The sequence below is a fragment of the Dermacentor silvarum genome, chromosome 7, assembly GCF_013339745.2.
Source record: "Dermacentor silvarum isolate Dsil-2018 chromosome 7, BIME_Dsil_1.4, whole genome shotgun sequence".
In the NCBI taxonomy this organism is placed as follows: domain Eukaryota; kingdom Metazoa; phylum Arthropoda; class Arachnida; order Ixodida; family Ixodidae; genus Dermacentor; species Dermacentor silvarum.
The window spans coordinates 71608615-71622071 of record NC_051160.1 but is presented as its reverse complement, the minus strand read 5'-3'; the positions used below and the strand labels follow the sequence as shown (position 1 = coordinate 71622071).

Genomic DNA, 13457 nt, shown 5'->3' with positions numbered 1-13457 from the left:
GAATGAACCATTTGGGTAAGAGCGAACAGAGTCGTTGCAACTCGGAATTTTCACACGCTGGCTCTTCAGTCGATCAGTCGCTCTCAGTAAGGTCACTTTCATTGCCCGTTGATCGGATAAGGCTACGGAAACGGATGCGACCAAATGAATTAATGTCATAGCTATGCATCAGAGTTGTTTCTATGTAGTGCGGTCATTTCGTGGATTACAGCCTAACTGGATGTCAGTTGCTCCCTTGAGGTGCATTGCGCTCGACATTAGTTCACACAAAAGTGAAAGGATTGATTAAAGTGACCTGATGTATAATGCGACCCGTGGCACATATCACAATCTTTCGCGCCATTTTGATCGGGTACCTTAGATAGCGACGTCTCTTGAAAGTCGTACAATAGTGCCGGAGGAGTCGTCGGCCGGTGCTCCTTACGCGTACAGCGCCGGCACGCTTTGTGAAGCAGTCAAGTAGCCGAATTTCAAGTTCTTCTGTTTGTTAAGCTTCCTTCGGTACTGTGATGCAGGTATTAAAGGATTCAACGTACGCGCTTCGCAAGTAGAGTTCAATGACGCTGTTAGTGATCGTTTCCAGGAAAAGGGAGACTGTGGATCATCGTACCGCAGAGTTGCTTCGATCATTCAGGAAACGGTGACGTACCGTATACGTGTGTGTCCACGTGATTTTTGCTTGAACTTGAGCGTTCGTGTAAGCTCCATTAGTTCGTGCGACTTGAGCCGGCTTACGTAAAACATTCTAGGCCCGGGCACATCTGTCCACAGGTAAAAAGTTGTCGCAGTTTCACCTGAAAGGTGAAGCATCAATTGCGATAGCAAATTTGTAGAGAGCTATACGGAGTAATGATATTAGCTTTATCAGCTGTATAAACTTGGACATGCAGCAGCACCGGCAACACGCAGAACTGTTGTCGACGCCGTCGGCGTTTTGCCCGCGTTCGCTCAAAATGCGTGCGGCGTTGGTGACTGTTGCCGGAGCCTCTGATATAAATAGGCAGTAGTAGTAGTAGTGATTTTATTGAAGAAGAAAGTGACGCTTATTTCTGCTGCCCAATAGGGAGCACGGCGCAGCGTCAGGGGAAGGGGAAAAAGGAGATAAAGATGTTGAAAGGAAGAGAAGAAGAAGCTGCAAGAGTCTCATCCGATCATGGAGGAGGCTGGTGATGGAGGCGATGGCCTGCTAGGGACGAGCGCTTAGCGATGGGCGGAGATTCCGTTCAGTTCCACAAACTCCAAAAGGCTGTGGAGAGCTCGGAGGTGGGGAGGCGACGGGAACAGGAGGTCGCTGGTTGTCGCAGCAGGTAGACCCTGTTGTCTGTAGGCAGTGATGACCCTTGAGCGGTCCTGTGCCAGCGCTGGGCATGCACAGAGAAGGTGCTCGAGGGTCTCGGGGTCGCCACAACGTTCGCAGGCCGGTGATGTGGAGCGTCCCTTGGCGTGCAGCCGCGCCGCCGTCCAGACACAGCCCGTGCGCAGTCGAAGCAACGTTGCGCGTTCCCTCCTGGTAAGGCCACACTCTGGAAGTGGCCTGGGACCGTTGCCATTTGCCACTCTGGCATCCGGGTGGATGATTGTGAGCAGTTTTTTCAGGCGCTGCCTTGAAAAATCTGAGGAAGCGACTGCTTGTGTGAGCGGCACTTCAGGATGGTGGGCGGTTTTGGCGAGGGTATCCGCTGCCTCATTACCGGCTATTCCAACATGGGAAGGCAGCCAATGAAATGAGATGGTGACCCCCGCGGCAGCCAATGCCGAGAACTTCGAGCTGAGCAGGGCCCCCGTAAGCCCTGATCGGCGGTGGTTGATTAGACTCTGGAGCGCTGGCTTCGAGTCGCAGAGCACTGTCACCGGTTGCCCAGGAGGGTCCTCAGCCAGGACATCGGCGGCTAGGTGGAGCCCCGCTAGTTCTGCCGCGGTGGAGCTCGCGGCAAAGGGGATCCGACATTGTCTGTGGACCACCCTAGCCGGGATGGTGCAGGCTGCAGCGGCCGATCCGTTCGCCAGGACTGATCCATCTGTGTAGACCAGCAGACTTCCTTCCAGATCCTCGTGGAGTTTGCAGGCAGCAGCCTGTTGCAGTGCTGCAGCTGGTGTCTGTCGTTTATGCGCTCCACGGGGCGAGAGGTGGACGTCCGCTGGTCGATGGTGTGGTGGAGGCAGCACGATTGTCACAGGAGGGTCCGTGATCATCTGCTCGTACAGCTGGCACAGACCTCCCATCCGTGAGGACGGCTGGCTGTGGAGTCTAGCCAGCAGGTCTCCGCCATCCGGAGCACGATGAAGGCGGTCAATGTGCCCCAGGGCGCGTTCAAGCATCCTCAGCGAGAGTGGCCATTCACCAGCCTCTGCTAGCGTTGCAGCGACCGGTGAATACTTTGGGAGCCCTAGGATACTCCTAATAGCACCTCTGTGCAGACCCTCCAGCTGCTCTCTCCTGGCCCGAGTGAGGTTGACCAATGGAAGGGCATACAAGAGCACGGACGTTGCTGCGGCCTGGTTCAGCCGCAGCGCCCACTTTGTGTTGCAGCCACGGCCATGTTGCTGCAGCTTGCTGACAGCTCCCTGCACGCGGCGCACCTTGGTAGTGGCGGCTTTGGCTGCAGGAATCCACGTGAGCCGGTGGTCAATGGCGAGCCCCAGGTAAGTGACCATTTGCTGCCAAGGTAGGGCACGGCCAGCAATCTTCAGCTGCTTTGTGTAGCGTCGAGCTGAGGCCAATGGATGAATCAGCATGGCCTCGGTCTTGGCTGTGGAGACGGTGAGGCCTATGCTACCAAGGAATGCGGTCACCGCATCTAGTGCCCGTTGTAGCGAGCACCGAATGGATGGCATGAACTTCCTCGGCCCCCGGGTCCAGAGTGCCACGTCGTCGGCATAAATGGAGCAGCGAACAGGGAACCGTGGGTCCGCCGGGAGAGATGCGGGTAGGCCCGCGAGAGCCATGTTGAACAGGAAAGGGCTGAGCACCGATCCCTGTGGGACGCCAGTCGTGATATCCCTGGGCTCGCTGAGTTCCTGTCCAACGCGCACCCGGAAGGTTCTGCCGGTCAGGAATGCGGAAATGAAGCGTCTGAGGCAGCCGCTCAGGCCGAGGCGGTCTAGGCAGGCCTCAATGACCGCGTGTGGAAGTCCGTCAAAGGCACTGTTGACGTCCAGAAGCACCAACATTGCCACGTCCCCCGTGGCTTTGGCATCCTCCAGGGTGGCCACCACATCGGAGATAGAGTCTGCCGTGCAGCGTTGACACCTGAAGCCTGACTGCTGCTCCGGGAAGTACTGGAGTTGGGCAGCAATCCACTCTAGGCGTGCCAGTGCCACCCTTTCCATCGCCTTGCAGGCGGCTGAAGTGAGGGACACCGGCCTATATGAGGATAGGGCTATGGCAGGCTTCCGGGATTTCAAGATTGGTGTTACCACTGCAACCAGCCAGCTCTCCGGGAGGACACCAGTGTCCCAGATGGCGTTGAAACACTCGAGGAGCCGCTCCTTCTCGGCATCAGCCAAGTTGCGCAGCATTTGGAATGTGATTCTGTCAGCTCCCGGAGCACTGCGTCGCCTGGTCTGATCGAGTGCCGCCTTCAGCTCGTACACGCGGATTGGTTCGCTGCACAGTGCCTGTATTTGTGCAGCCACCCAGTCCGCATGATGGCAGGAGGATGGGATTGACAGGGCGGCTGCCTCTGGAGGTGGTGCCTGCAGGGCTGGGGGTCTGGCCGCGAACTGGTCCGCGAGAAGCTCGGCGAGGTTACCGGCGCTGATGCCCATGTGGACCGCTACGGACCGTACCTGGCGATGTGCACGGGGCGCCAACAGGAGTGACGTCAGGAGGCGCCAGGCTTGTGGTCCGTTGGGAGAGCGGTTGATGGAACAGCAAACGCCCTGCCAGCTCTGATTTCGGCGTCGCCGAGCATGACGCCTGCAGACGGCGTCTACACGGCGGAACGCTGTCCAGTGTTCCGGTCGAGAGGTGCGCAGTGCTATGCGCTCTGCGCGGCGCCTCGCGGCTCGCAGTTTTAGGTGCTGGATGTCCGGGACTGGCTGGCCCACCTGAGCCGTGGAACGGATGGTGGCCGCTTTTGCACTGTCTGCTACCAGCTGGAGAAAGGTCCCGGAGTCAGCATCTTTCTGGCAGTGCTTGCGAAAGGCCCTCCAGTCGACAGTGAGGCACTCCCTACTCCTAGCGGTCTTGCCTCTGAACGGGTTGAGCAGGAGAGGAAAATGGTCCGACCCCCAGCTGTCCGGAAGTGGTGCCCACGTGTAGTTACAGCCCTCCGTTGCCAGGCTGACATCGATGGCGGATAGGACCACCTGCGCCGCGCGTCGGATGAATGTGGGTGCTCCGGTGTTGAGAATTGACAGGCCTAGTTGGTTCACGACGTCCCACAGTCCTTGGCCTCGTGGGCAGCAACGGCGGCTTCCCCAGGCGGTGTGGTGGGCATTGACATCCCCGCAGAGGAGGAAGTCTTTCCCGAGGCGTTGGGCCAATGTCAGGAGGCTGGCTGGGTTCCATGGCCGGCTTGGCCGGACATAGATGCTGGCCACGGTAGTGTCGGAGTCACCCAGTCGTACCCGAACAGCACAGCATTCAACAGCACCGCTCACCAGGTCTGCCACGTGGACTTCCGCCTGTGACAGTTCTCGCCGCACGTAGATCGCACAGCGTGGTGATCCCTGCTGGTGGCCCTCATCAAGGCAAGGGGCAGACTGGCAGGACTCTCGATTGCAAGAAGTGAGGCTGCTGTAGCCCACGTATCCAGGAAGGCGCAGGTTGGCTGCAGCAGCGTAGACCTCCTGCAGAGCAAGCACATCGTACTCGTTCCGCAATAGATGCATGGAGAGGTCTGCCTGCCGCCGCCGCAACGAGTTTGCGTTCCACTGGAGCACGCTCGGGCGGCGGCGGCAATGTCCTGCTGCAGGCGGGAGGGGACTAGCCATGTTGACTACTGGGTGAGGGCGCGCCACCTGCCTTGAGGCAGATAGAACGCAGCTGTTGGTTCTCTGGAGGCAGCAGGTCGGCGATCGCCCTGAGGAGGAGTCGCAGGTTCTTGTTCTCCTCATCGCTGGTTGACTGAGGAGCCTCCTTCGGGGACGGCCCTAGCTTGATGCTGCCCCGCTTCTTTGCGCCTGCCTGTTGTACATGCTGCTGCAAGCGGGGTTGGGGGTGGTTGATAGAGGTCGTGGCCTCCTTGTCAGGAGCACCGAGTGCTGCAGCGTAGGTTTTGCCTCCTGTCGGTGTAACACGTGGCGGTCCAGAAGCAGCTGCTACTGAGCTGGTGGGGGTAGCCCGTAGGACCGCCTGGGCCTCGCGATGCGACAGGTGTGTGGGAGCTGACGCCTTTATCGTGGCCAGGCGCCGTTCTCTCTGCCATAGCTGGCAGTTAGGCGAGTCAGCTGGATGTGGTCCCCCACAATGCAGGCATCTGACCCTACTCGAACAGCACGATTCCGTCTGGTGTGGGCCACCGCACCGCAGGCACCGTACCGGTCTCTGGCAGGTTGCTGTGGCGTGCCCGTAGCACCCGCAACGTAGGCACTGCAGAGGGCGAGGCCGGGAGGGTCGCACCTCGAAGGGCATGCTGAAGAGGTAGATCCTTGCGGGGGGGTAAGGGGCAGCAAAACGCAGCACCAGGGTGGTGCCCTGTCGCTTAGCCGCGACCACCCGTACCTTCGACGATACGGCAGCCAGCAGGTCCTCATCGGCGTAGTTGCCATGTACGCCTTGCACCACGCCACTGCTCTGGGTGCGGTCGGTTGGAAGGCGCGCGGTCACGGGCATCCCGGCGATCTCTGACGTGGCCAGCAGGTGCTCCGTCCATTCCGGTGATGCCGCGTCCGCAGCCACAATGTTCTTCTTCGTGTTCACGCGAGCCTCCTTTACTCCAGGCAGCGCGGAGAGCGCCTGCGCGATGGCGAGGCGGGAGGTACGGGGAAAGGCGGCGCCGTTGTGTGCCGGACGAAACAGCACTGTGCGGGACGTCAGTGGCGAGGTGGGCACAGAAGTTCTGGGAACCCCGGCAGTAGCAACGAGATCCACGTCAGGAGGTGCAATAGGCGCAGGTGAACTACAGGGAGCCGTAGGTCGTGCGGCAGGAGCGACGGCAGGCTCGGTCCCGGGAGAAGGGATGTTCCCGGCTAGGCCCGGTGGTAACGCAGAACGCGGGCGGCGTTTCTGCGCCTTTGACAGAACCTGCTGAAACTCTCCTTCGGTGGTAATGCCACTAGCCAGGGTGAGGTGGCGATCGTCTTCACCTGTGACATGTGGCGGCAATTTAGTCGTCGATGAATTGTGTGGCGCAGTCCCGACTGCTTGCACCTTGCGCGAGGCACCCTCATCATCACTACCGAGCTCGCTGGGACGCGAACGCTTACGTGTAATAGTGGTGTCCATATCTTCGAGGTTTGCGTCTATCGGCAGTGGGACGTACTGCGGTTCGACGAGAGACGCACCCAGCAACCCAGTAACAGCGACGAAAACCCCTTCAAGCAGTACATCCGAAGAGCTCGTGGGGGTTGTCGAAGGCGCAACGGCTGTATCGAGTGTGCCGGCCGATAGTGTCTGCCGAGCCACCGCAGTGGCCAGGGAGGCAGCAGCGGTGGTAGCGGAGCAGGAGGATTCCGAAGTAGGCAGGTTCCCGGCGATCTCGTGCAGCTGCTCGGCCGGGTCGTTCGTCAAAAGAGGCGGCGTCGCGAACATCTCCGTTTCGGAGGTGGTCGTTGAGGAGGCAGTAGATGTCGGCCGTCCGCTGATGGACCGGCACAGGCGTTGCGTCTGCTCGTGTTGCAACCGCACTGCCTCAGCGCTGGTGATGAGCTGCCACAGAGATCGTGGGCAGGCGACGCTCACCGCGCGTTTGCGCGACGAGCCGCGTACGAGGGAACGCCGTGGGTGGTCGGTCGGCTGCGCCGGTGACGCTGGGGTCGCCCCTGCCATCCCAGCCGCGAAAACGGCTGCGTCAGACAAGCGCAGAAATGGCAAGAACCAAGTCCAGCTCGTGGATAGCAAAAGGCGAAGAGGAAATCTGCGGAGACGACGTCGTTGACCGGGCGAGCAGGCAGCGAGGACGACGGTCAGGCGAACGGGCTCGGCGAAGTCCACTCCTCTCCGTTCTGCGCCGTGCTCGCTTAAGGGCTGCAGAAGTAAGCCGATATAAATAGGCACTTGGTGCCGCAGCTAAACGTCGCCTCCCTTCCCTCCCCCTTCCCCCCTCCCCCACGGCCTCTCGCGCATCCGAAGAAGGCGCGTTTGCTCTACATATATGGTGATTGTAAAGGAGGAAAGAGACGTCTACTTCTGCAGCCCTTAAGGAAGCACTGCGCAGAACGCGCGTTTGTTCTCCGCCGTGCGTTCACTCCCCGTGAAAGAGCGCGTCCCTCGCGCCCTTTCACCCGCACATACAGCGTTCGGCGGCGTGCGGCCACGATTTCATCTCCATTGACGTCATACGGAACCTCACGGCGACGGCGACGGCGACGCCGACGGCAGAAATCTGCTTTTGAGTGTCCATATAATTGCTATCGCAATAAAAGAAGAAAGCTAAGCTTTCATTGGTGTTTGCGAAGAACGCTGTTTTTGTTAGTGACTCTTTGCAAGCATAGAGAAGACGGCCAATAAGCGACAACGATGGAATGACGACGACTGTATGACGACGACGGAATGACGCCGACTGTATGATGACGACACAATTACACTGATGGATCGACCGCAACAGTATGACGATGACGCAATCAAGGCGATGGAATGACGACAATGGCAAAACGACACTGGAATCGATACGACAGCGTGACGACGATATAACAATCACATATGAGTGACGACGACGTGACGACGATGTCATGCCGAAAAAGGAATGACGATCTACGCAATGACGATAATGGGATGACAACAGTGGATATCAGGACAATGTGATCATGACACTGAAATCACTACGGCAGCGTGACGACGATGAAATGACCACGAGGGCTTGACGTAGAGTTTGTGACGTTGACGCAGTGGCGTGGATGAAATGATGACGACGGAATGACGACCGCGGGAGCACGATGATGGCTCGAAGAGGTCGGAAAGATGATGATAGGACGATGCAGTGGCGATGACAATGGGAAGGTGACGGAAAGATGACGGTGACATGAAAACAAAGGAATGATCACAATGACGCATGAAGACGATGAAACGACGACGGGTTGACGATGACGTCGTCCTGATGTAGGAGCTTAGTTCGACACTTACGTGTATGTCCTACCGCGCCGCTCCACCTCGGTTTGCAGTATATTCGGTGCTGGTTCGGACTATATTGGGTACTGGCCCATTGTGCAAGTCAGCCAACAGCGAGCACCCAAAAAAGTGTGTTGGCAGGGGAGGGGGGGGGGAGGAGAGGTAAAGAAGGCATCGCTCTAAAAGAGAACAGCTATGTAGTGAACAGCCAGAGGGTTCATCGGGTGAGCAGAACTTGGGGCTGCACAGCAAGTTGCAAAGTGACCAAATACTTTTTTGCGCAGAGCCGTTCACTCGTTGATTAAAAAAAAAAAGAAAAGAAGAAGAAGAAAGGAAACACTCAAAGCGAAGCGTAGTATGCCTAGGCGTACTTCTATTTGGGCAAGTTGGTGCGGCATACGTCAAGTTTAAACAGCGCAAAAACACAGCAAAAACAGGGAACACATACACAGCGCTGGTCCTGTGTGCACGTGCTTCTTGTTGTTGCGGTCTTTTCGCGCTGTTTAAGTTTGCCGTAAAATGCTCCTGCGTGCGAGCGGCCATTGGCCTTTCTGTAATAGAAGGATGTGTGCGTGTCTATACGTAATGTTACTTCATTCTTTATGATGTTGTATGCGCCGTCTAGCGTATATATAGCCCAACCGCAATTATCTCAGTTGCGTTTTCTGCATGGTGGCCGTTTTTTGCGGTCAAGGATGTAGGAAATCGCGCGAATGTTTATGTGCGATCTGGGAGTGTACGCACGACTGAGCACTTGTTTACACCGCTGTAGTTCCTCGTGGGCGTCACACGCCGAGTCTCCCTAAGCTGTCAAACTCACTCTTGCTCGCCACAGCGACGGGGGACCACACTAGTAGCATACAATATTCGTGAAAGTACAGGAGGACGAAACGAACGCACTTTTTAAGATGTTTGCATTTTCAATTGTGCTTCTTTGTTTATTTTATCACCTAATAGTTGGCTGCCATGACTTAGTGGAAATCTATAACCCTTTCGGCTGCCTATTTCCTTTCATCTAAGAAGACCGATTTTCTATTTTTGATAAGCAGTTACTGCATTGTGATGGAGGTGTCACAAGAACGAGGTCAGCGTTAGAAAAGTATGGATGTTAACTGTGGTCTCACCTGGTTGACAAAACATGTTTGTCTTGTTTACCTCTTTAACTTGAACCTTAACCAAGGTGATAAAGATGACCAAATATGTGCGAGCTGCAGCAGACTGGAGAATGGATTCTCAGTCGTATTCATCATTAGCATGAACATGACAACTTTTTATTGGCCGCGAGATCGAGCAGCGTCTCCAACAAGCGGGCGCTGGCTAAACCACAAATAGTGTAGATTGCGCCGCGCATCGTCTCCTAGGCACTAGGTGGTTACATTGTGCGTGTACTTCGTGAATAACTTTAAAACCCGTTTCTTCCGTGGTTGTAGCACAATCGTAAATGCTAGACTGTACTTTTTGAGAGTGTACAAAAGCATTTAAGCCTTGCGCTGTCCTCTTTGCACTGTTGTAAGGCCATTGACTGCCTGTGCAGATCCAACACCACCTAGATAGCACAAGGCCTACGGATTCTGTTCTGTGACGTCATGCTATCTGGCCCAACTGCCATGGAATCTAATGGGGATGCTCCCGCGTAAGCAACAGTGATTTTTGACGTCACCGCTTTCGTCACGCCAGCCTTGGCAATGAAAAGTTCGGGCCACGTAGCACGACGTCATAGAACGGAGTGCGTAGGCCTTGTGCTATCTAGGTGGTGTTGGCAGAGCGCGCAATGTGGGATTGCCGCACCCGCCGCTCGCTACAATCATATCAATTTTATCTTCGTTTCGTGTTCGAGTACACCACACAGAAGCATTTTAGCCTGTTTTAAACAAAGGAAGGCGTAGCAGCTATACGTGAATGCCGTGCCGCGTTTTAGTGGCTTGTCACCATGTGTTGAATACTCCACGATCTGCACGAGCTCCCGCGGCTGCTGTTCACGGAGCTATCTTGAAAGCGATCTGCGATGGGCGCTGCGCAGATCGCCGGGCGCTGCGCTTTCGACGTTTAGTTCGCGTTGAAGCGAGAGCCAGCACGAATGTCAATCTGCTCGCAGCCGCTGGCGCGCTTTCTCACTCCAGCTTTTTGGCGAGTTTCCGCGGTCATCGAGCGAGATGTGTTCATGTTTACCCGTGAGCGCGTTACAACGTGCTTGTTTATTTAGTTAGTAAGCGAATATTTCCAACTTATACGGTCGATAAAGCTACTGTCCTTACTTCGTATGGCTATCTACTAATTTGCTATCGCAATCGATGCTTCGCCTTTATGCCGAAACAGCGACTTTTTTAAAACCAGCATATTCCCAGAGAATGCAGTAACTTGTGCAACAATATTGAGGAGGCGGAACGTAAGCGAAACTTACACAAAAGACCAGAGGACAGTGCCGAAACGGAGGCTGTTTGCTTGAGTGCCAGTCCTCCGTTCAATGACAGCGCTTCTTTGAAGTAAACACAAACGCCCTGCGCATTTCGTGCAAGATTCGGCATTGGAGGACAATATAAGATCAGCTCACGGCAAGTAAGCACTTTTCATTATCAGTGCACATTTCAATGCGCGCCGTCGGCCGCCTATTCATACTTACGCGGCGACGGTGCTGCCACCGGTAGTTCGATCTCGCGTTGAATAGGGCCACTCATACCCTCCGAGATTTGCGCGCGCCGGCCGGTGTTGCTCCGGCTGTCTCATTTGCCGCGCTCCTCAGCAAAAAAAAGTGTAATGCTGCGCGCGCGCCCGGCTACCCCGAGAGGGCGCTGTTAGTCGAGGGCTTCGGCGCTCGACTAACTATTGACACGACTAACTATACTGATTGATACGACCGAAAAAAAATGATTAAGGAGATGTATATAAAAATGCTAGACAAAAAACATATATAGCATACTTGAATGAATCAAGCATGCTAGGTGACTATTTGTGACCACCCGGTTTCAAAGGGGATGCCATTAAATCATCGTGATCATCATCATCATACGGCGCCAGCGGAGCCCGTGGTTGAAAGCAGATCGCGCGAGATCTGCCAATGCCGCAAAAACCGCCTATGTGCATTAGATGTTTTTTTCCCATGTCTTACGGAGCATTTTCACAGCCAAGGGGAAGGAGCAGCGCCCAGATCTTCCAAATGCACTGAAGGTAAGTATTTTAAAATATATTTTAGCCTAATTTACGAAGGAAGGCACGGCAACTGTTCAGTTTTCCGAACATACTCGCAGATAATTGTAAGGACATATCTTTTCACCCTTGTTAGTATTATGTTTTTTTTAGTATTGTGCGATTCTTCGCAGCCTAAAAGTATCATTATGTGGGAAATAATAGGGGTGTTCTGGCATCCTTCTTTGCAGATGTATGGATAGAAATTGGGCATTAAATTAGAAATAGTGAATTCTATGGTCCTCGTTCATCCCGTGACACATCGCCTTATCATTTGATCGCGCACATATAGTGATAAGGTTGACAAACCAAAGCAGATATACTTTCTGTGTTATAAGAAGCCAATTTAACGTTAAAGCCATTGGGGGTCATCACCACGGTCAGCTCCGTAGGTCGCAGCTCTCAAATATTCTGACTCCTGACACCCGCTCGTGGCTTTTGTTCTTGTATTTAATATTTGCCTTATTATTTGTTTCTACGCAAGTAATTTTTGTCCATTGGAGCTGTACGTGGTTCTGGATGCTTAGCAAAACCAAATGATATCTCCTGTTAGGCTAGTTGGTGCGGAAACGAGCCCACTCGTTACAATCCCAATCGTCACCGGAAAAACAGTCATAGGGAAACTGATCACACCGGCCATCTGGTTCGATTCCTAATCCCCACTTGAATTTCTTTCCATCGCAACCTTGCGAACGAAAGCGCTGAGCGCGAAGTAAATGGGGAGTGGGTATGGCATAGGTCGGCAACCTCACTCATGACTCGACTCACTCAGACTCACTCAAACTTATACTGACCCGTTAGCATTTTCTACTAATCACCTGTTGTTTCGTCGTCATATGCTGCTGTGTTTGGTATAATTGCGGGAAACACCGCGAAGGAATCGTCAAATGGCGAAGCGCGGTTGCAGCACCGAAATGTTAAATGAAACCAGCATGAGACGACGAAGAGGCGAGTAGTAGCAATGCTTACTCTTGTTATATGATGGTGCGTTTGGATGAGGCCACTGCTTCGTGGAAAATGAGCACTGGCCCATGCGTGCTGTTTAGTACGTGCCGTGATCAAAGTGTCCCGTTTGGTAGACCTCGTACGTATATACGTGGTCGATGACGCTGCCTCCTGTCGATGCGAACGATTATCAACCATGATCAGCAGTGCTGCAGCTGCGTATGGCGCGGCCGCACGGGCCCCATCTTGAAAGCGATCTGCGATGGGGACAGAGTGCGCCGAGTGCAGATAGCTTCGTGTGCGCTGTGTTCTCGCCGCTTAGTTCGCGTTGAAGAGAGGGGTAGCAAGAAGGTCAATTCGCTCACTGCTGCGAGCCCTATCTTGAAAACGATCGTCTGCGCGGTCGTCACCGTACGTGACGCACGACGGGTTCTTCTTGTTGGGTTGGCATAGAAATTCTGACGCATTTAAAATTAATGTTGGAAGTTCAGAATATTTTTTTACTGTATGGTCAATTTTGAGAAAATACATTGCTAATATCGTTGTGACGGCGGCAACGTTAAACATTTATGCAAGCGGTGCGCACCGTACTCCGAACGACCGTATCGAAAAAAAAAGAAAGTCTCATCTCGGAAATGCGTGACCGCCGTGTTATCGGCAGCACAACGCTCGCACCTACGCTGAACTTGCATGTGCGGTGTCGATTTTTCATCAGCTACGTTTGGTTTTCTATGTGCGTTAACATTATAGTGTCCTTATAATGACTACAACTATTTGGGATGGACCTAAACACATAAGAAACAAAAAGGACACGCAATCCGCTTTCCTGGGTCCTTCGTTTCCTGCCTCTGCATTTGCGTCCTTCCTTGGTGAATCGATCCGAAGGCACCTGCTGAGGTTATCCACTGCGCGGTCCAAAGGCGAGCGTCATCTCTTCCGCGAGGGCATACTGCACTGGCATCAAAAGCCAGCGCCAAGCTTTTACACTCATCTCCGGCCTCACACCTACTGAACCGAAGCCTTTTCAAGCGAAGCTTGTATTGCCTTACAAGTGTCGGTGCAGTTGTAGGTGTGACCGCAAAAAACCCGTCTCTGCGCAAGTGGAGGAAAACGGCGG

The 13457-nt window shown here is 54.4% G+C and overlaps 1 protein-coding gene across 2 annotated transcripts in view; it reads right to left on the bottom strand.

Annotated features, from left to right (window-relative positions):
• Window positions 1–13457, bottom strand: part of LOC119458198 (uncharacterized) — a 101282-nt gene that overhangs the window by 62776 nt on the left and 25049 nt on the right. The window lies entirely within an intron of this gene.